The sequence below is a fragment of the Pan paniscus genome, chromosome 6, assembly GCF_029289425.2.
Source record: "Pan paniscus chromosome 6, NHGRI_mPanPan1-v2.0_pri, whole genome shotgun sequence".
Taxonomy (NCBI): Eukaryota; Metazoa; Chordata; class Mammalia; order Primates; family Hominidae; genus Pan; species Pan paniscus.
In genome coordinates, this window is record NC_073255.2 from 7,930,992 (window position 1) to 7,954,808 (window position 23,817).

The following is a 23,817-nucleotide window of genomic DNA, read 5'->3' on the forward strand; positions in this document are numbered from 1 at the left end:
ACTATCTTGGCTCACTGTAACCTCCGCCTCCTGAGCTCAAGTGATCCTCCCACTTCAGCCCCCGGAGTAGCTGGGATGACAGGCACGTGCCACTGCGCTTGCTTATTTATTTATTTATTTGTATTTTTAGTAGAGATGGGGTTTTGCCATGATGGCCAGGCTGGTCTTAAACTCCTGGTCGCAAGTGATCCACTGGCCTCGGCCTCCTAAAGTGCTGGGATTCCAGGCGTGAGCCACCGCTCCTGGCCACGAGTAGCACTAACATCTTAAGGCTACTGTGGCACGTACAGTGGGCAATGCTACTTAGCTACTCAGCCCACCCCCGTCAGAAGCTAGCAGCAAACTCAGGACAGAAACAAGAAGTCACTACCTACTCGTCCTGTGTAATTACCTCCATTCCAAGCAGAATTTAGAGAAAAACTTTAAAAATTTACCCTCAAACCTTCTGTCTGAGCTTCCGATTGGAAACTCACCCAGCCGGTGGTGTTGGCATCTTTCTGTGTCTTCCACGTTCCTCTGGGCAGGGACACACTTCATATTTCCTTGTGTACCCTGGCTTAGCGAGTGTCTTCCATAAATCGGCATTTCATATTTATCAAGTGATTGGTGTCCAGGGGCTAAACGCTGGCCTTCTTTCACTCGTTACAGCTTCTTCCCTTCAGCTGATCAGACCTCTACCTCCCCAAGTGTGGGGAGAGCTTTCACTGTGACTGCTTTCCGGTGCCTGCTGTTCCCACCTAGATGGTTCCGCTGTGCCTGCAGTTTGGAGGTCTGCACCAATCCATCTTGCACTCTCAATCACTCACGGGTTAGAAGCCTAGAATAGATGGCCCTCTGATTTCTGACCTGCAGGGCGCAAACTGTCTTTACCTGGTGAAATGCAGACAGGCCAGCTGGCCCTATGTCCCACCAGGAGAGCTCTTCATTTGCCAATGTCCCCAAACATCAGTGTTATGGAAACAACAAACATATCTGCCACCTGCTCCCACCCTGGGCAATTTCCAGAAACTGAAGGGCCTTCTTCACTAACAAAGCCAGTCTATTCTGCTGGGCACCATGGCTCATGCTTGTAATCCCAGCACTTTGGGGAGGCTGAGGCGGGAGGATTGCTTGAGCCCAGGAATTCGAGACCAGCTTGGGCAACATAGTGAGACTCTGTCTCTATAAAACTATAAAAAAATTAGCTGGGTGTGGTGGCATGTGCCTGTAGTTCTAGCTATTTGGGAGGCTAAGGCAGGAGGATCACTTGAGACTGGGAGTTTGAGACCAGCCTGGGCAACATAGTGAGACCTTGTCTCTACAAAAAAATTTAAAAAGTAGGCAGGCATGGAGGTGTGTACCTGTGGTCTCGGCTACTCAGGAGGCTGAGGTGGGAGGATCACTTGGGCCCAGGAGGTAGAGGCTGCCGTGAGCCATGATTGCATCACTAGACTTCAGCCTGGGTGACAGAGCGAGATCCTATCTCAAAAACAAGAAAGTCCATTCTGTCCACTGGGCTGTTTCTGGAGTTCAGTTATGTTTGTGGGATACTGATAACCCCACATCAGCCATCATTTTTTGGATTATACTCGTCCCTCTCTCATTGTTTAAGGGAATGAGGGGTGTATGGGAACTTCTTTACCAGTTGACCTTCAGAGGACATATTCCCAGACAACCAGGGCACAATGTCTCTGTGCTGTGGGTGTCTGCACACAGTGGGCACTCAGTCAACCTCAGAGCAGGACGACAGAATGTCTCAGTTACCAAACCCACATGACAGATGCGCAGGTGGACGCTGACAGCCTCTAAGGGGAGACTGCTGTGGTGCAGGAGACCTGGGAAGCCCCCATCCCGTGTTCTGGACGGTCATGCTTGGGCTGTCTGTAACCTCACCAGGATTACTGTAGGCTGTGGCTGGGCTTCTGGGAAGGAAAATGAATAATTAAGACGCTGGAGATGGAAAACTTCAGGACACAATAGAGATTTTTAGTCTTAACTAGACAGGAAAATAAGTGTCTCAGGCCAGGCACAGTGGCTCACACCTATAATCCCAGCACTTTGGGAGGCCAAGGTGGGTGGATAGCTTGAGTCCAGGAGTTTGAGACCAGCCTGAGCAACATAGGGAGACCCCGTCTCTACCAAAAATACAAAAACAAGCCGGGTGTGGTGGTGCACACCTGTAGTCCCAGCTACTTGAGGAGGCTGAGGCGCGAGGATCGCCTGAGCCCAGGAGGTTAAAGCTGCAGTGAGCCGTGATTGTGCCACTGCACTCCAGCCTGGGTGACAGAGCAAGAGCTTGTCTCAATAAAATACAATAAAAATAAAAAAAAATAAAGCAGCATCTCGATATTTAAGCACATTTGACCATTCAGGAAAGGGCTCTCAAGAGACCTCCAAAGAGTAACCTCACCACCTCTTAATCCCCAGGAACTGACGACCCAGTGGGGCAGGTTCCAGATTCCTCATTTGTCTGATTTTGCTTTCTACTATGTGTTTTTGTTTTTTGTTTTTGTTTTTTTGTTGAGATGGAGTTCACCCAGGCTGGAGTGCAGTGGTGCCATCTCGGCTCACTGCAACCTCTGCCTCCTGGGTTCAAGCGATTCTCCTGCCTCAGCCTCCCAAGTAGCTGGGATTACAGACGCACACCACCACACCTGGCTAATTTTTGTATTTTTAGTAGAGACAGGGTTTCCCCATGTTGGCCAGGCTGTTCTTGAACTCCTGACCTCAAGTGACCCACCTGCCTCAGCCTCCCAAAGTGCTGGGACTACAGGCGTGAGCCACCACGCCTGGCCTCTGCTGTGTGTCTTACAGTAACATCACCATTTACAGTAGGCATTTCTAGAAGAATAAAGCATGAAACCTACATCCGGCGCTCTTATTATCACAATTATTATAACAATGAGTGTCTCCATCTGAGGTTAGGCGGGCACAGAAACGGAATTCAAACCAGTCGGATTTTCTGTCTCGGAGAATTCTGCCAACGAGATGCCAGGGGAGCCCGTGCGTTGAAATGCATTAATTGAGTACCACTATTTTGGGAGCAAAATAGGTTTGTGCATCCAATTAAATGTGGGGCATCTGAGAGGGAGAAAGACGGAGAGAGAGCGGGGATTCAGAAAGGGTCTCTTTACTTATAATTAACTACAAAATAAACAGCTCTCTCATGGAATGGGGCCCTCTCTGTTCCCGCCACCCCTGCAGCCCACGTTTCAATTAGCTCTGTGTTATTCGGGTCCCCTATTACTCCAGATAACCCAGGACTGGCTGTAATTAATTGTTATAATATACTCAGGAGCAGAGCCAAGCTGCAGCTCGGGAAGGCTGGTAGAAGCTGCTGTGTTCCTCTAACCGGCCTCCTGGAAGGGCTGGCTTGGAGCTCCACCTTCACCAATAAGTCAGAGCTCCTCCGTGGGATGACGAGGGAGAGGGGCTGAGATACTTGGAGTCTGCTTTGTTTGCTGCATTTGGTGCTGAGCAAGGTGCTGGCCCTTTTCTTTCTGCCTTGCTCCCTTCACAGTCCCTGAAGCCCTGAACCCTTCATGCCAGCGACATTTAAAATAAAGACATCAGGCCAGGCACGGTGGCTCACGCCTGTAATCCCAGAACTTTGGGAGGTGGAGGTGGGCCTATCACTTAAGGTCAGGAGTTCGAGACCAGCCTGGCCAACACGGTGAAACCCCGTCTCTATTAAAAATACAAAAATTAGCCGGTCGTGGTGGCATGTGTCTGTAATCCCAGTTACTCTGGAGGCCGAGGCAGGAGAATTGCTTGAACCCGGGAGGCAGAGGTTGCAGTGAGCCGAGATGGCGCCACTGCACTCCAGCCTGGGCGACAAGAGCAAAGCTCCGTCTCAAACAAACAAACAAACAATCAGAAAAATCAGCCGGGTGTGGTGGCAGGCCCCTGTAATTCCAGTTACTTGGGAGGCTGAGGCAGGAGAATCACTTGAACCCGGGAGGCGGAGGTTGTAGTGAGCTGAGATTGCACTATTGCACTCCAGTCTGGGTGACAGAGTAAAACTGTCAAAAAAAAAAAAAGACATCTTATCCATAGAATGGAATATTATTCATCCATACAAAGGCATGAAGAAGCATTGCTGCTTGCTGTGGTGCAGATGAGCCTTGCAGACACTACGCTCAGTGAAAGAAGCCAGACACAAAAGGCCACACATCATAAGATGCCATTTAGATGAAACGCCCAGAACAGGCAAATCCATAGAGTCAGAAGGCAGGTTGGTGGGTACCAGGGACTGGGGGGAGGCAGGGATGGAGGAGGGGGTGAGTATTAATGGGGATGAGGTTTCCTTTTGGGGTGATGAAAGTGTCCTGGGGCTGGATAGAGGTGGTTGTTACATAGCATTGTGAATGTACTAGACGCCACCAGATTATTGATTTTAAAATGGTGACTTTTATGTTATATGAATCTTACCTCAATAAATAAATAGAAACAGGCTGGGTGCAGTGGCTCACACCTGTAGTCCCAGCACTTTGGGAGGCTGAGGCAGGAGGATTACTTGAGCCCAGGAGTCTGAGACCAGTCTGGGCAATATAGCAAGACCCCATCTGGGCAAAAAATAGAAAGATTAGGCAGGCGTGGTGGGGTATGTCTGTAGTCTCAGCTACTCAGGAGACTGAGGCAGGAGGATTGCTTGACCCAGGAGTTTGAGGCTGCAGTAGGCTATGATCACACCATTGCACTCTAGCCTGGGTGACAGAGGAAGACCCTATCTCAAAAATAAACTAAACTAAAATAAAAACAGCTACAATTTTTTGAGCCGAGGTGAGCAGGGGCTAGGCCCCAAACCCTCAGTGACTCCAAGCCCCAGACAGCCTGGGCAGGAAGCTCTGATCATCTCTGGTGAAGACCTGAGACTTCCCAGTCTTGGGGAGGGGACACCAAGGGATGAGACAGGTTGTGGGGAAGCTGGGACTTGAGCCCTGTAGGGAGGCCGTGTGCTTGTCATGGGAGGCAACAGTCCACGTGGGAATTGCAGGAATGCCTTTTTTTTTTTTGAAATGGAGTCTCACTCTGTTGCCAGGCTGGAGTGCAGTGGCGCGATCTTGGCTCACTGCAACCTCTGCCTCCCGGGTTCAAGCGATTCTTTCGCCTCAGCCTCCCAAGTAGCTGGGATTACAGGCGTGCACCACCATGCCTGGCTAATTTTTTTGTATTTTTAGTAGAGACGGAGTTTCACCGTGTTAGCCAGGATGGTCTCAATCTCCTGATCTCGTGATCCACTTGCCTCGGCCTCCCAAAGTGGTGGGATTACAGGCGTAAGCCACCGTGCCTGGCCTTTTTTTTTTTTTTTTTTTTCTGAGACAGAGTCTCACTCTGTCGCCAGGCTGGAGTGCAGTGGCGCGATCTTGGCTCACTAAAACCTTTGCCTCCTGGGCTCAAGCGATTCTCCTGCCTCAGCCTCCTGAGTAGCTGGGATTACAGGCACCTGCCACCATACCCTAATTTTTGTATTTTTAGTAGAGACGGGGTTTCACCGTGTTGGCCAGGATGGTCTCCATCTCCTGACATTGTGATCTGCACTTACAGGACGCTGGGTCAAGGAAAGGACAAGATAGAAGCAGAGGCGGAGAAAGAGGGTGAGGTGAGTGGGAGAAGAGGGGACGGCGGGACAGGGGCCTTGTGACAGAAAAGGGAACAAGAACTCAGGGTTTTACGTTGTACCCACAGGTGCAGAGCTGAGAAAAGGAAAGAGAAATGAAGAACGGCAACTCGGAGGGAGGAGATGGTGGGGGTGGCGCGGGCACTGGGTGCAGGCTGAGAAAGTGAGAGGGCGGTCCGGCCAGGGGGTGGGGGTGCTGCAACCATCTCTGGTCACACCCCTTCTCCTGAGAGCTCCCAGGACTGCAGGCAACTTGCTCAAGAACTTGAGTAATTTCCCGGAGGCCAGCTCACCTGTTTCCAACCCATCAGTGATCTTGAAACTTACAAATACTCAGACTCACACTTTCCGCCTATCCGTGCAAGGTAAGAGGAGCCAAACACATCTCGAAATGCACCGATTTTTCTTCTTCTAAGGGGGCAGACTCTCGTGGTGTGCCCCCACCCTCTCTGTTAATGCCTCTATTGTGTAAAAACGTCTTTAGATAAATTTGTCGGGCTTGGAGCCTAGGGTGGCCATTTCTTTGCACTTTCTCTACTACAATCCAAGACCAGCAAACATGAGGCCACATTTTTCCAGTGGTTTCTGCCTCCCCCACCACAGTGGTGATGGAAATACGCTCCCCAGCAACAGTGAGAAGACCCTGGGATTCTGCAGGCTCAGAGATCATCTGTACCCTCCCGCCGTGTAAGTGCAAGACGACAAATGAGATGCAAACAGGGAAGTCTTTCTTACGTTTGCGCCAAATGATACAATCACCAATAATGAAATAAGGCACCTGTCAAAACTGCACCCAGAAACGGTCGATCAGTATGGACGTGAGGTTGTTAGGAATGCGTTTCCTTAGCAGCGAAGAGGGGGTAACTGGCTGCTCTCTGATCATCTGTCTCTTCTTCCCTGTGTGCAGGGAGCTATGAAGGAGCCCACTTAGGAAGCCAGGATTTAAGGTGACAGGAGCATATTGCAGGTGGGGCTCCACCTGCCAGGCAGTGACGGCTGGGGGTCACCCCGAAATCTCTGCACTCAGGGCTGTTAGACGGACGTTACGCGGTATGTGAACTAGAGACACTAAGAGCCTATTATTCTGTTTTGCATTTTAAAGGAGGCCTCTGAGGACCAGCTGATGCTTTCAAACCACTTAAGTCAGCGAAGCCCCAAAAAGGCTGTAGTCTCTTGCAAGCAAAAGTTACCAAGGGGCTGCCGAGGGTCTTCAAGCCCGCAGGACTTAAGAAATTCCCGAGTGTTTCACCAGGAACTGAGGAATCTACTCGGATCCCTTTCAGGGATCCCGGGGGGAGGGGAACTTCCCCTTTGGGGTCCCCAGTCCTACTGTCTCTTTGGGAAGCTCCTTGTCCCACAGTCGCCTGGTTTGTCCTCCGGTGTTTGTGGGCAGGGGCTGGGCCTTTGGTGCCCCGGTGGACACCAGCGAGCCACAGCCTCATTTCTTAGCATTTGCAATCTCAAGAGATCCCAGAGGAACCGTCTGGAAGGTGCTTGCGGGGTTGAGGGGTGGGGAACACGAACCCTTTCCAGACCTGGGGAGGGCCAGGCTGCAAGGCCCCACGTTTTGGAAACAGACCCTGTACATACTTCCTCTCCACCCAGCTGGGGGCCACGGGCAACTCAGGCCTTGAGACACACTCTGTGCACTGAGCCCCACTCCCCGGACCCTGGCACTGTCCCAGTCAGAAGAAAATAAGACCCAGTGCCACATGACAACGGGAGCATCCTGGCCTGTGTGGGTCACCGGGCATGTATGGAGAGTGTCTACGGGCTGGATCCATGGAGCTCTGTGCAATCCAAGCCACGGCATGAGATAGTCGCCCCAGCACCTGCTGCTGAGACTCCACATCTGGTTTAGGAAATTAGGAGATGCAAAGAGGTGTGCATGAAGCCATGAAAACACATAGGCACAGACAGGACAAGGGGGCCAGGTGCTGGGGAGAGGGGGTCCCATGGCAGCCTCCCAGGGACAGGGCTTCACCAGCACTGCACCCGTGGGCCTCAGTTATGGGACCGGCCAGTTGGGAAACGTACTCACGCGGTTGTGAGCCAGCTGGGTCCTGGGGGTCCCTCGTGTTCCTCTCAAATTCTCTCTCCTCCTGTTGATTCCCCAGAAAACACCAAGGCTGTGGGAGAGCAGCCACCTCCCCCGGAAGCCCACACCGACGCCCCACTCAGATGCTGCCTCTATTTTTAGCAGGGGCAGAAGTGGGGACTGGGGGTGGGCTGCCTTACTTCCCTCTTTTTTTTTTTGTTCTGAGCAGAATCTGTGGGTGACTTTCCACTCATGGGAGTGGGGAGGCTCGGAGAGCAGAAAGGGACTCAGGCTGTGCAGGGCAGGCAGAAACTGCAGGGAACAGGGTGCGCCTGTCATCAGGGCCAGGAGGGCGGGGGGGCGGGGGGGCCAGGGCAGGAACCCAGCGTCGTCAGTCACTGTTCGCACCTCTGCTCTGCTCTCACCACTGGGCCCCGGGCCACGCCAGACCTCACCCAGGGGACCTCTCTGGCCTCCTCTGCCTCTGAATTCCACAGAGGAGGAAGACCGGCCAGCAGAAGTGCGGGGCCTTGGACATTCCAGGGAACACTGTTCTATGAGCGTGCATCCCATGATGCATACCCTTTTCCCCTGTCTCTTTGAAGTTTGTTAGTGGGTGTGGAGCCCAAAGTACTTTGGACTGGAACATCATGGCTGGAACATCGTGTCTTTACCAGAGAATGGAGGGCAACCAGAGTTGTGGGAATGAATGGAGGCAATGCATGAACACCGCCCACCCCAGCGACCTGTGGATGCAGGTGATCAATTCCTTCCCCAAAGCTGTCAACGTCCCCTCCGCTCCTATATAAGCAAACACCAGTTTCTCGGCCATTGCTTCCTGGCCCTGGCCCTGTGTGCAACAGCACCCAAATCTACTATCTTAGCAGGCTTCCTCCCTATTTCCCAGCCTATACCAATCGCAAGAATACTCGCTGTTTCCCTTCTTTTCTTCCAAAAAATTGAGGTGTAATCAGTGAGCTTCATGGGTCTTCAGTACACAGTTCGATGAGTTAGGAAGATGCCCACGCAACCAAGATCTCAGTCGTGATACAGAGCATGGTGACCCCCACTAAGAAGTTCTCCATGGCCCTTTCCATCCCCCTGTGGCCCCCAAAGGCAACCGCTCCTGTGATTTCCATCAGCTTTGCCTTTGCTTGAACCTTAGGAGAGTAGAATAATGTGTTGTTCTACTCAGACGTCCCCTCCTTGGGTCTCCAGGAAGCTCTGGGCACCGCAGCTGTGTACTCCCTGCAATGGTTAATTTTCTGTGTCAACTTGACTGGGCTAAGGGATGCCCAGATAGCTGGTAAAACATTTCTGGGTGTGTTGTTGAGGTTGTTTCTCAGCATTGGAATCAGTGGACTGGGTCAAGAAGACCCGTCCTCCTCAATGTGGAAGGGCGCCATCCAATTTGCCGAGGACCCCTGATAGAACAGAGAGTCAGAGGAAGGAAGAATTTGCCATTTTGAGCTAGGGCATCCATCTTCTTTAGGGTCTGGCTGCTTTCACGCAGCGTGTGAGGCTGGTGTCAGTCAGGCATTCCTGTTTGTCACTGGGCAGTATCCCATCGAAAATGTCTCACATTTTCCTGACTTGTGTATCTTTCGCTGGACATGTGGGTTGTTTCCTGTTTGCCTGGGACCTTCCTGTACAGATCTTCATGTGGACGTGCTGTCATTTCTTTTGAGTAAACGCCCTGGAGTAGGACTGTCTGAGGGAGGAAGACGCGGTGCCCCCAGCCAGGGCCGCCATGGAGAATTGGGGGAGCAGCGGGGACTGACCATGATCTCCTCACACCTCCGCTCTCTGATCATTCCAGCGCTAGCACTTTCTGGGAAGGCTGGGAAGCTCACTGATTACACCTCAAGTTTTTGGAAGAAACGAAGGGGAACAGCAAGTATTCTTGTGATCGATGTAGGCTGGGAAATAGGGAGGAAGCTGGCTACGATAGTAGATTTGGGTGCTGTTGCACAGGGAAAGGAAGCAACGGCTGAGAAACTAGTGTTCACTTGCATAGGAGCGGAGTGGACGTTGACCTCATCCTTCCCGGCTTAGGCGGGAGAGACCGTGATGATGATATCGGGAGGCCTGAAACCCACCAAAAAGAGTCAGAAGGAAGCTGATTCAATATGGGACTGGCAATTTCAGGGGGAAAAGATGTCAACACCTTCAAAGGTGGGGCCAGATCCCCTGGAGGTAAAAGTTCCTTCCAACTGGATTCTTAAACACACCCCATCGGAGAGACCAAAACATGGCTGGTGGAATTCAGGCTTGATTCCCATTTCCCCGCGAGAGTGTGAAAACGTTCCTACTGGGCTGCTCCAGGGAGCACGGCGCCATGGGGCAGAAGAAGCTGAGTCCCCCCATGAGCAGCACGGAAAAGAGGGGGTCACCTGAGGCCACAGAGGAGAGGGACTCCTTGGAGGAGGCGGCAGTAACTAAGTCACACACATAAAGGAAGTGGCATCTGAGAGCCTCCGGCACGCACGCCCAGGGAGGTGGGAGCCTAAGCTTGTGGGTGAGGAGTGATTTTTCTAGTATGACAAGAAACATAAAATACAAAACAGGTGGTTCTGTCAATAAGTCAGCCCCAGAGGAGCCTGGTGACCCTGGAAATGGGGCCAACCTGATGTGGACTTAGGGGCTTTGGGGTTTGAGCCCCAGCCTGGACTCCTGAGCTTCAACAAGGGGGATGGGAGGCAGCCCTCTTTCCTTTTTTTTTTTTTGAGACGGAATCTTACTGTGTTGTCCAGGCTAGAGTGCAGTGGCACAATCTTGGCTCACTGCAACCTCTGCCTCTTGGGTTCAAGCAATTTCTCCCACCTCAGCCTCCTGAGTAGCTGAGATGACAGGCGTGCACCACCACGCTCAGCTAATTTTCGTATTTTTAGTAGAGACGGGGTTTCACTATGTTGGCCAGGCTGGTCTCGAACTCCCAACCTCAGGTGATCCACCCGTCTTGGCCTCCCAAAGTGCTGGGATAACAGGCGTGAGCCACCGCACCTGGCCAGGAGCCTTCTTTCCTGATGCTGCTCCTCCAGTGGAGCCAGGTCTCTCCTTCTGAGGCCCCCAAAGCAGTTCAGGCCTAGGCCTGTCCAAGCACTCAGGATCCCACCTCCTCCCTGGCACTATTTGTTTTCTTTATCTCCGCCTTGAAGCTGTAGTTCCAAACAGGCAGGCCCTTGACTGCTGATTCAGCTGCTGGAGCCAAAACTCATAAAATCCTATTTTAAAAAGGTCCAATGATTTTATTTTCTGATCATAAATATGAAATTTAATTAGCAGCCTGCTGCTAATGAAGTCACCATGGAAGCCAGCCTGGAGAGGCGGAGGGAACGTGAACACCTGCAGGCAACAGAACCTACTGCCTGATTAACCCTTCCTCTCCCGCTGCCCCTCACTGGGCCCTTTCTAGGGCCCCATGGGCCCCGCTGCAGAGGGGCAGCCTCTGGCCTGGAAGGACAAGGAGGGGCTGCTCGTTCAGGCAGAGTTGGAGGTGGCTCAGATGTCCCTTCCTTGGGTCTCCAGGAAGCTCTGGGCACAGCAGCGGGGTACTGGATGTGCTGGTTAATTTTATGTGTCCACCTGATTGGGCTAAGGGATGCCCAGATAGCTGGTAAAACATCTGGGTGTGTCAGTGAGGATGTCTGTGGAGGAGCTCAGCATTTGAATCAGTAGACTGAGTTAAGAAGATCCGCCCTCCCCAACGTGGTTGGGCGCCATCCCATCTGTCCAGGGCCCCTGATAGAACAAACAGTCAGAGGAAGGAAAAATTCTCGTCTTGAGCTGGGACATCTGTCTTCTCCTGTCCTCTGACATTGGAGCTCTTGGTTCTGGGCCTTCAAACTCTGGGACTGACACCATGGACTCCCTTGTTTTCAGACCTTCAAACTGGGACTGAATTATATACTAGCTTTCTTTCTTTTTCCCTCTCCGTTTTTCTTTCTCTTTCCTTCTTTCTTTCTCTCTCCCTCCCTCCCTCCCTCCCTTCCCTCCCTCCCTCCCTTCCCTCCCTCCCTTCCTTCCTTTCTTCTTTTCTGAGACAGGGTCTTGCTCTGTTGCCAAGGCTGGAGTGCAGTGTCATGATCATGGCCCACTGCAGCCTTGAACTCCTGGACTCAAGTGATTCACCTGCCTCAGCCTCCCGAGTAGCTGGGACTACAGGTGTGCATCACCATGCTTGGCTAAGTTTTTAAATTTTTTTTAGAGATGGGAACTCCCTATGTTGCTCAGGCTGGTCTTGAATTCCTAGGCTCAAGTGATCCTCCTGCCTTGGCCTCTGGAAGTGTTGGAACTATAGGTGGGAGCCACCATGCCCGGCCGTGGCTTCTGTGATTCTCCAGCTTGCATAGAGCATATCATGGGGCTTCTTGGCCTCCATAGTCATGTAATCCAATTCCCATAATTAAATCCCCTTTTATATATGTCTCTATGTATCCTACTGTTTCCATGTCTCTGACTAATACACTCTGCTGCAGATCAGAGACCCAGCTTCTGTCTTCTCTTTAAAACCCTCTGGTAGGCTGGGCCCAGTAGCTGACACCTGTAATCTCAGCAATTTGGGAGGCTGAGGTAGGAGGATCACTTGAGCCCGAGAGTTCGAGACCAGCCTGGGCAACATAGTCAGACCTCCCTACAAAAGATTTTATAACATTAGCCAGGCATGGTGGTGTGCCCCTGTGGTCCCAGCTACTCGGGAGGCTAAGGTGGGAGGATCACTTGAGCCCAGGAGTTCAAGGAGCAGTGAGCCATAATCGTGTCACTGCACTCCAGCCTGGGTGACAGAGCGAGACCCTGTCTTTAATAATAATAATAATAAAACCCTCTGATGGAACATTGTCCACAGCAAAAGGGAGGCACTGGGAATAATACACAGCTCGGCACAGGAGCTTAAGGGAAGGCCACCGGAGCTCAGAAAGTGCCCAGGGCCTCTGCTCAATGCTGTGCGTGAGCTGGGGGCACACAGCATAGTCCATTCTGCCTTACAATGGACTGGATGGTGCGGAGTCCTTCTCGCCACCAGCCAGCCTTCCTGGTAGTGACTTCCAAATACCTTCTGCCCACAACCCAAAGAGATCAGAGGAACCCTATAGTTCCTCCTTCATACTCCACAGAACACATGAAACCCAGGACCACCCTATTCCTCCCACTACTCCTGGCTTCATTTTCTCCTCCTATAATGCAGGAATAATAATGCCCATAGTTTGCAGGATTTTAGGGATGATTCAACAAATGTCTAAAGAACATGCCTGGCATACAGGAGGAGCTCCATAAACGGGAGACTTTATAATCATCATCTTGCATGAGTTTATGAGTTAAATCCCCAATCCAGAACTCACTACTATGTGAAGTCCTACGGAGGAGACACGGACTATTTCAAACATGATTCAGGAAGCTGAAGTGAGAATGTGACCGTTAATTTCCCAAACATGTTCGGAAAAACCCAATCCATCTGGTCGGTGCCGACATCACGCTAATATCTACTCAAGCGTGTCCGTGTGTGGAACACAGGGTCTGCAGTCCCAGCGTGTGTGGATCGTGTGGGGATGTGTTATTTCCCTGCACACAGGTCACGCCTGTGCAGACAGCCTGCATGTGCACTGCACACAGGAGCTGGTACACAGACCCCTCCCTGCAAAACACAAATACTCATCAGAAGTGAGAAGGAGCCGTGCTCCCCCCGATAGAGCCTGCAACGTAAAACTTTAGATTTAGTCTGTGGTCAAGGCACACAGGATTATATTCTAGTAAAAAGTTTATGACAGAAGGTAATAGAGTTTTTGAGGGATTTTTTTTCTCGCCGGATTTTTTTTTTTTTAAACAGAAGCGTATTGCAATTCTGCAGGTATTTGGGTCCCAGCTCCTGAACGAGTAGGAACAGCTGAGGTTTTGCTCCCTGCACCTCTGCAGGGAACCCTCCTAGGGTCATGGCTGAGGTTGTTGGGATGCTGGAGCCGGAACCCCTCAGGTATCACTGTCAGCACCAACAGGTGCGGCTGGCTTCCAGGATTAAATGTTACGGGTAAGCTGAGTTTGTGTAAATCAAACTCTCTTCTCCCCATTGACTGGATTTAGAGCTGACTCCCCACCTATGCAACTGCCCTCCACAGCCCCTGCTCACAGCCTCAAATTCCTCACTCAAAGTGTCGCCCATCGGCCGCAGCGTCAGCAGGTGCTTCACCTGCCGCATTTTGAGCCTCACCTCAGCCCTTCGGAACGGAGCCTGCGGTTTAACAGGTTCCCCAGGTGACGCTCACACACACTGATAAACGCCACTCCAACTCACCCCTCCCTGTGCGCAGAGACGTGGGTCCCCGACTCTTGGTTCACTCCCTGCCTGACCCCTCCCCGTGCACAGAGATGTGGGTCACCGACTGCCGGTTCACTCCCTGCCTGAGTCTTTTAGGACTTTGGTTTGAAGCACTATAGAATTTGTCCATGTAACTAAAAACCTCTAGTACCCCAAAAGTGATAGAAAATTTTAAAAAATCTGTTAAAAAAACCCCAAACAAGTTAAATATTTAAAAATCAGATAATATTTCATATAAGTTTTTTCAGTGCACTTGAAGTCTTCTTTGGGGACAGGGTGCCTAGTGAATCCGACCCTCCACAAACCCCACCTCATGGCCAACCTTGGTCCACTGCAACCTCCGCCTCCCAGGTTCACATGATTCTCGTGCCTCAGCCGCCTGAGCAGCTGGGATTACAGGCACCCACCACCATGCCTGGCTATTTTTTAAAGAACTGAACACTTCAATGAAAAGGCAGAGGTGATCGGGGTGGATTAAAGAGGATTCAATTCTATGCCGTCGATAACAGGCACACTTGAAACATAAAGATGTAGAGAAGGTAACAGTAAAAAGATGGAAACGCTATTCATAAAAACTGAAATGGCAATATTAATATCAGAAGAGTAGACTTCAGGAAGAGGTGTATTACCAGGGATAAAGAGGGACATTTCATAATGAAAACAGAGTCAATTCATCAAGAAGATACTATCTTAAATGTGTATGCACCAGTTCTAAAGCTTCAAAACATGTGAGGCCAAAAGAAATAAAACTGAAAGGAGAATTGGACAAAATCTACAATGATGGTTGTTGATTTCAACAGTCTTTTTCACTAATTGTTAGAGCCAATAGATAAAAATGAAGGCTATAGAAGATTTGAATAATAGTATCAACCAACTTGACCTAATTAATGTTTAAAACACTACAATTAACAGCTGCAGAATACATACTCTTCTTTTTTTTTTGAGACTGAGTGTCACACTGTCGCTCGGGCTGGAGTGCAGTGGCTCCATCTCGGCTCACTGCAACCTCCGCCTCCCAGGTTCAAGCGATTCTCCTGCCTCAGCCTCCTGAGTAGCTGGGATTACAGGTGCCCACCACCACACCCAGCTAATTTTTTGTATTTTTAGTAGAGACAGGGTTTCACCATCTTGGCCAGACTGGTCTCGAACTCCTGACCTTGTGATTTGCCCGCCTCGGCCTCCCAAAGTGCTGGGATTACAGGTGCGAGCTACTGCACCCAGCCATACATACTCTTTTCAAGTGTACGTGGAACATTCACCAAGATCTTTCGTTGGTCTATAAAACAAGTCTCAACTTTAAAAGGACTAAAATTATATAGAGTATGTTCTCTGACACAATGAAACTAAAGTAGAAACGTATGATAAAAAGGAACCTAGAAGTTTTCTAGATGTTTGGAAATGAAATGACACAGTCCTAAATAACTCATTGGTTAAATAAGAAAGCAAAAGAAACTTTTGAAGATGTTTTGAACTGAATGGAAATAAAAACAAAACATCAAAATGTGTGGAATGCTGCTAAAGCAATGCTTAGGGAGGACTTTATAACTTTAAATGATCGTATCAGAAAAGAAGAATAATTTAAAATTAACGATCTAAGTTTCTGCATTAAGAAGCCAGGCTGGGAGTGGTGGTTCACGCCTGTAATCTCAGCACCTTGGGAGGCTGAGGCAGGAGGATCACTTGATGCCAGGAGTTTAAGACCAGCCTGGGCAGCTTAGTGAGACCTCATTGCTATAAAAATAAAAATAAAAGGTGGTGTGCACCTGTGGTCTCAGGTACTTGAGAGAATGAGGTGGGATGATCACTTGAGCCCAGGAGCTTGAGGCTGCAGTGAGCTATGATTGCACCACTGCAATCCAGCCTGGGTGACAGTGAGACCCTGTCTCAAAACAAAATAAAACAACAACAACAACAACAACAACAAAACCCCCAGAAAAAAAACAAAAGAAAGAAAGAAGAGGAAAGAAGATAATGAAAATAAAGATAAGAGTGAAAAACAGTAAGTTAGAAAGCTTAAAAACAGTTTAGAAAACCAAAAGCTGGGTCTTTAAAAAGAGCAACAAAATGGATAAACCTCTAGCTATACACTAAGAAAAAAAGAGAAAAAACAGGCCTGGCGCGGTGGCTCACACCTGTAATCCCAGCACTTTGGGAGGCTGAGGTGGGTGGATCACGAGGTCAGGGGTTCGGGACCAGCCTGACCAACATGGTGAAACCCTGTCTCTACTAAAAATACAAAAATTAGTTGAGCGTGGTGGCACATGCCTGTAATCCCAGCTACTCAGGAGGCTGAGGCAGAAGAATTGCTTGAACCTGGGAGGCAGAGGTTGCAGTGAGCTGAGATCGCGCCACTGCACTCCAGCCTGGGTGACAGAGTGCGACTCTGTCTCAAAAAAAAAAAAAAAAAAAAAAAAGAAAAAAAACAAAATGACCAATATCAGGAATGAAAGAGGAGCTATCACTACCAGTGCAACAGACATTAAGAATATATTAGGAATATTGTTTTAAAAACATTATGCCCACAATTATATAATATGAATGATAAGAACAGAAATTACTCAAAAGATATACATTCCCAAAATTGACTTAAGAAGAAATAGACAGTCTGAATTAGCCCTATATCTATTGGAAAAGTTGAAGTCATTATCAGAAACTCTCCCACAAAGAAAATTCCAGACTCATACAGCTTCACTGGTGAATTCTGTCAAACGTTTAAGGAAGAAATAACACAAATCTTACATAAATACTTTCAGAAAACAGAGGAAAAAGCAACACTTCACACCCATTTTATGTGGCCAATATTATGCTGATTCCGGAATCAACCAAAAAACATTACAGGAATAGAAAACTAGGAACCAGCATACTTCATGAACATAGATACGAAAATCCTTAATGGGATTAGCAATAACTTCAAAAATATAGAGAGAGGATGACACATCATGAGCAAGTGAGATTTATTCCAGAAATGCTAGTCCATTCAACATTAAAAAATCTACCAATGTGGCCAGGCACAGTGGCTCATGCCTGTAATCCCAGCACTTTGGGAGGCTGAGGCAGGCAGAGGTCAGGAGTTCGAGACCAGCCTGACCAACACGGTGAAACCCCCTGCATCTACTAAAAGTACAAAAATTAGCCAGGCGTGGTGGCGGGCCCCTGTAATCCCAGCTACTCAGGAGGCTGAGGCAGGAGAATTGCTTGAATCTGGGAGGCAGTGGTTGCAGTGAGCCAAGATTGTGCCACTGCACTCCAGCCTAGGCAACAGAGCGAGACTCCATCTCAAAGAAAAAAAAATAAATCAACCAATGTGCATCACCATATTAAGAGAATAAAGAAGGGAAAAATCATCTGATTACTTCAATCTATGCAGAAAAGTCATTGGGCAAATTTCAGCATCCATTCATATTAAAAACTTCCACAAATTAGAATAGAAGGGACTGTTCCCCAAAGACTGGGACCAAGGCAAGGATATTCACACTGACCACTTCTATTCAACATTGTGTTGAAGTTTCTAGTTAATCCAATAAGACAGAAAATAAAAAGGACGAAGACTGGAAAGGAAGAGGTAAACCTGCCATTATTTGCAGAAAACATGATTGTCTAAAAGAAATCCAAAGTAATCTACAGAAAAATCTGCTAGAATTAATATTCAATTAACAATGATTAATAATTATTTGCTAAATTAGCAAAGCCACAGAAAGTCAATATACAAAAGCCAAAAACCCTAATATCCAGAAACATAACACACGTAGGATTTAAGATAAGGAAAGCTTTGTAAAGTGTCTGCACCAAGAACTACAAAGCATTGCTAAGAAAAATTAAGAAAGCCCTAAGTCAAACAGAGAGATATATCATGTTCATTGATTGGAAGATTCCTTAATATTGGTTTTTGGTGTTTTTTTTTTTGTTGTTGTTTGTTTGTTTTTTTGTTTTTATTTATTTATTTTTTTTGAGACAGGGTTGTGCTGTGTTGTCCAGGCTGGAGTGCAGTGGTGCAATCATAGTTCACTGCAGCCTCAGACTCTTGGCTCAAGCGATCTTCCTGCCTCAGCCTCCCAAGTAGCTGGGATTACAGGCACACATCACAACACCCAGCTAATTTTTGTATTTTTTGTAGAGACAGGGTTTCACCATGTTGGCCCAGGCTGAGCTCAGGCAATCCTCCTGCCTCGGCCTCTCAGAAAGTGCTGGGATTACAGGCATAAGCCACCATGCCTGGCCTGGAACTCTCATACATAGCTGGTGAGGGTGTAAAATAGGACAACCACTTTAGAAAATGGTTTGGTAAATTAAATATATACCTATTCTGATGACTTAGAAAATACCTAGGGTTCTAGGACCCAGGACCCCTATGTATTTACTCAAGGAAAATGAAAACATGTCCACACAAAGACTTGTGTGTGGTTAAACTGATAACAACTTCATTCATAATAGCCTCAAGCTGGAAACCACCCCAGTTACCCAACAGGAGGAAGGATAAACAAATTGTGGTAATAAAAATAAACAGGAAAGAGACATGCAACAACGTGGAAGAATCTGAAAACACGCAGAGTGAAAGAAACCAGACACAAAAAGGTACATACTGTGTGATTCCAGGTATGTGAAGCCCCCGGACAGACAAAGCTACCCAACGTGAAAGAAATCAGAACAGTGATTGTCCCAACAGCTTCTGGTGGGAAGGATGGAAACTGAGCAGGAGGGGCATGAGGAAACTCTTGAGAGCACTGAAGATGTTCTGTATCTTGAAGGATTATGGGTTACGTTCGTCAAAAACGGTTGAACTATCTACCGTGCACTAAAGATCTGTGCATTTCGCGGCATACAAATTATATCTCAATTTGGAAAAAAGAAATGAGAATGGATCTGAAGTGATCCCTCCAATACAATACTGTGCTTTCACACCTCTGAAATCTTTTATTTAATTTTTAATTTTCATTTTTTATGTCCATAGGTTTTTGGGGGTACGGGTGGTATTGGGTTACATGAGTAAGTTCTTTAGTGGTGATTTGTGAGATTTTGGTGAACCCATCACCCAAGCAGTATACACTGAACCCAATATGTAATCCTTTATCCCTCTCCCCATCCCACCCTTTCCCCACTAAGTTCCCCAAATCCACTGTGTCATTCTTATGCCTTTGCATCCTCTTAGCTTAACTCCCACTTATGAGCCAGAACATACCATGTTTGGTTTTCCATTCCTGAGTTACTTCACTTAGAATAATAGTCTCCAATCTCATCCAGGGCCCTGCAAATGCCACTAATTCATGCCTTTTTATGGCTGAGTAGTATTCCATCGTATAGATATACCACAGTTTCTTTATCCACATGTTGACTGATGGGCATTTGGGCTGGTTCCATATTTTTGCAATTTTGAATTGTGCTGCTATACACAAGCATACACCCTTGAAATCTGAAATGATAGCTCAGTGGGCCTGGGGAGAGGGGTAGAATTCCAGCAGATACTCCGGGAATAAACCAGGTCCCAATGGGCCCTTGGTGTTGTTTGCACCTGCGATCCCCATGCACACAGGTGATGGGGGATGGCTAAGTTAGACGACATCTGTGTCTGTTTCCTAGAGCTGCAGTAAAAAATTATCACAAATTTAGCAGCTTAAAACAATGGAAATGTATTCTCTCCCAGTTCTGGAGGCCAGAAGTCCAAAATCAGGGTGTCGGCCAGATGGGCTTCTTCTGGAAGCTCAGAGGGAGAGTTTTTTCCAAGCCTCTTTCCCAGATTCTAGTGATTTCTGAAGATCCCTGGCATTTCTTGACTTGTAGATACCTCACTCCAATCTCTGCCTCCGTCATCACATGGCTTTCCCTGTGCATCTCTGCACAGCCTCTCTTCTTTTTATTTCTTTTTTAAAAAATATTTATTTATTCAGAGACAGGGTCTCACTCTGTTGTCCAGCTGGAGTGCAATGGCACAAAGACGGGTCATTGCAGCCTTGACCTCCCAGGCTCAAGTGATCCTCTCACCTCAGCCTCCTGAGAAGCTGAGACTACAGGTGCATGCCACCATGCCCAGCTAATTAAAAACTTTTGTGTGGGGGGTAGAGATGGGGTCTTGCTGTGTTTCTCAGGCTGATCTTGAACTCCTGGGCTCAAGTGACGCTCCCATCTTGGCCTCCCAAAGTGTTTTGATTACAGGTGTGAGCCACCAGGTCTGGCCAGTGTGTCTGTCTCTCTCCTCTCGTTCTCCTTTTTATAAGGAGGCCAGTCATTAGATTCAGCCCCCACCTCCTTATCCAGTATAATCTGTTTTTAACTTAACTAACCCCATGTGCATGAGACCCCATTTCCAAGTTAGGCCACACTCTGAGGTTCCAGGTGGGCAGGAAATCTGGGAGACATTATTTCCTCCACTGCAGTCCATGCTCTGGCCAAAGTACAGGCAAGTTTCAGTGAAGGTGAAAATACGGCACAGGGCCTGGATCTTCAAAGGGGCCTTCAACAGCCCACGTGTGGGTTTGGGACATGGAGGCCCAGGCCATGGAAAGCAGCTCATGAATTAGAATTTGAAAGAGCACGATGTGTGTCTGTGCGGGGCCATGATCCCACCAGAGGAGGAATGGAGAAGGCATTTCTGGGGGTTCTTGGGAAGAAAGTGCATTTCTAGTGACCCCACCCTGGCATCTGATCCACCCAGAGGCATTGCTAAATTTGAAGGCCCCGAAAAGCTTTGAGAACACACCCGTGACACGTGCGAAGTCTACGGGAAAGAGAGGCGGGTGACTCGCCAGAGGAAAGCTCATATCCAGGGACGCAGCAGAAGGTGGGCCCTGTGATCCGGGTCGGAGCTGCTTTTAATTGCCTTCGCTTTTCCTGCACCAAGGAGTCTGGGCCATGTGGCTTTCTCTGCAGAATAATTAACCTTTAGCAGGATGGATAATTGATCCTCAGCAGGGGAAACGTCCCGTGGGTTTTCACGCAGAACCGGCTCTTGGTAAACCTGTCCCTGCCGCACCCTGCAAAGCTCCCGCCCCTGCCTCCTCTTGTCTGGAGCTGTCTCCCTTCTAGCTCGCCAAATGCTCACGGTTCCTATATTTTAAAAAATCGTGTCCCATCAAACTCTGCTTTTAGGAATGGCACGAAGAGCCGACACGCACGGTGAGCAGCTGCCTTCTCCAGATGGAACGCCTCACCTGGGACGCAGGCGTTCCTGTTCATAGTCACGCCCTGAGCCCTGGATTCCTGCCCAAGCTCACATAGCAGGGACTGGCCCAGCCCCATTCACTCATGCATGTCTGACCCCAAGGCAGGGCTGGTGGCCTCTAAATCCTCCCGCTAGGGTTTCAGTGCCTGGCTGCGTTGAAGGTGTCACCTTTTCTACGAACACCTGTTCTGAACAGTGAAAATAGCTATTCCTAACAGAGGAGTTGCAAGCTCCAGGGATCTGTGTGTGCGTTGGGGAGAGTGGAGTACATCATTTCTGGAAAAGGGGGCCTCAAAACGTAGCGCCGTTTACAGATGAGAAAAGATGCATTTAGAGGCTTGAACTGGAATGGGCTGTACACAGGACTGCCTTGCCAGACAGCGGCTCAGAAGTCTTCAAAAACGTTTGAAGATGCCCCGTTAAAAGCGTTTGGTTATCTGTTGGTAACAGTGCTGGTCTGCTCAGCCTGCCTTAACAGAATACCACAGACTGGGTGGCCTAAGCAAGAGAAATTCACTTTCTCACAGTGCTGGACACTGGAAGTCTGAGATCAAGGTGCCAGCAGGGTTGGTTTCTGGTGAGGCTCTTCTACCTTCCTTGCAGGTGGCCACCTCCTGGCTGTGTCCTCAAATGGCCTTTACTTCCATGCACGTGAACCTGGTGTCTCTTCCTCTTCTTACAAGGACACCAGTGCTGTGGGATCAGGTCCCCACCCTCATGGTCTTATTTAAAATTGCCTCCTTAAGATTCCTCAAATAAATAAAAATTGAGCTACCATTTGACCCAGCAATCCCACTACTGGGTGTCTACACAAAGGAAAACGAATCATTGTACTAAAAAGATACCCACGCCCTTATGTTCATGGCAGTGCTAGTCACAAAGCAAAGATGGAATCAATCTAGGTGCCCATCAGCGGTGGATTGGATAAAGAAAATGTGGCATATATACACCATGGAATACCACACAGCCATAAAAAGGAACAAAATCGTGTCCTTTGTAGCAACATGGATACAGCTGGAGGCCATAATCCTAAGTGAATTAACAGATGAACAGAAAACCAAATACTGCATGTTTTCACTTATAAGTGGGAGCTGAATGAGGAGAACACATGGACATAAAGATGGGAACAACACACACTGGGGTCTGCAAAATCAGGGAGGGAAGGAAGTGGGCAAGGGTTGAAAAACTACTGATTGATATGGTTTGCCTCTGTGTCCCCACCCAAATCTCACCTTGAATTGTAATAATCCCCTTGTGTCAAGGGCGGGACCAGGTGGTGGTAATTGAATTACAGGGATAGTTTCCACCATGCTGTTCTCCTGACAGTGAGTGAGTTCTCACGAGATCTGATGGTTTATAAGCATCTGGCATTTCCCCTGCTTGCACTCATTCTCTCTCCTGCCGCCATGTGAAGAGGTGCCTTCTGCCATGACTGTAAGTTTCCTGACGCCTCTCCAGCCATGTGGATCTGTGAGTCAATTAAACCTCCTTTCTTTATAAATTACCCAGTCTTGGGTATTTCTTCTTAGCAACATGAGAACAGACTAATATAACGACCTATTTGATGTTCACTATTTGGGTGATGGGTTCAGTAGAATTCCAAACCTGAGCATTATGCAATGTCCCTATGTCACACACAAACCTGCACATGTACCCCCAAAATCTAAAATTTCCAAAAAGAGAAACAATAACTAAAAAGAAAAACCAATCACTCCCTGCTTAAAGGCCCCATCTCCAAATACAATCACATTGGGAGTTAGGGCTTCAACATGTGAATTTGGGGGACACCATTCAGTCCATCACAGTAACCAAGCCTGCTGTCCCTCCCCATCCTGATGGGATGTGTGAACCAAAGTGGACTTTTTTTAAGAAAGGAAGCTTGACTTGACAACACCCAAATGAACAGTCCTTTAAGACAGCGTTTCCGGCAATTTTGCAATTGCTCCACGTGTTTTCTGGAATTTCTTCCTCTGAACTGCTGTAATTCTAAAGCTTGAGGAACAGTTGCAGAGGGTGAGAATCTGCATTCTTCCCTGTGCAGTGACACCATCGCTGGGATAGGCACAGAGACCAAACAGCGGCCACATCGAATGACCTCACATTTCCCAGCCTCTGCGCACACGCCCATGTTGTTCCATGCACCAGGAACACCCTTCCCATCATGTCCATGTACAAGGCACACCCCTTAGGGCTCAGGGCCACTGTTGCCTAAACTCCATGGCAGTTCCATGCCTGCTTCCTCCACCGCTCCCAAGCTGCAACTTTCAGACTCGCACTTGTCACATGGGATTGTGCTTTTTGGCCTCCTTCACTTGGCAATTTGCCCTGGAAACCAGCAGACCTGTCTTGTCACCAGGAGGGCCTCAGTCATCAAGGCACTCTGCAGATGTCTGTCTAATCCTGTGGACGTGACGTTCTAGCCAGCTCCCCCCAACCCCACCCACACCCAAAGCTGCCACTGCCTGGTTTTGTCACAAAGAAAAACAGGGAATAAAGTGACACCAGCAGACTTACTGCCACTATTCCCAGCTCTGTGCCTGAGGCCTTTCTTTCAACTGTTTTTTTTTTGAGGCAGAGTCTTGCTCTGTTGCCCTGTCTGGAGTGCAGTGGCACAATCTCAGCTCACTGCAACCTCCACCTCCTGGGTTCAAGCAATTCTCTTGCCTCAGCCTCCCAAGTAGCTGAGATTACAGGCGTGCACTACCACGCCTGGCTAA

The 23,817-nt window shown here is 48.6% G+C and overlaps 1 protein-coding gene across 6 annotated transcripts in view; it reads right to left on the minus strand.

Annotated features, from left to right (window-relative positions):
• The window catches only part of CARD11 (caspase recruitment domain family member 11), a 138,517-nt gene that overhangs the window by 67,515 nt on the left and 47,185 nt on the right, over window positions 1-23,817 (minus strand). For 3 of the 6 annotated variants that reach the window (XM_034963554.3, XM_055115698.2, XM_055115696.2), the window contains exon 2: window positions 7,641-7,701. The exons of 2 other annotated variants lie outside the window; for them this stretch is intronic. The gene's annotated coding sequence lies outside the window, so the exon portion shown is untranslated. Of the gene's footprint in view, window positions 1-7,636; window positions 7,702-23,817 lie in introns of all 6 variants that reach the window. One more of the 6 variants, XM_055115695.2, reaches the window with a different exon arrangement.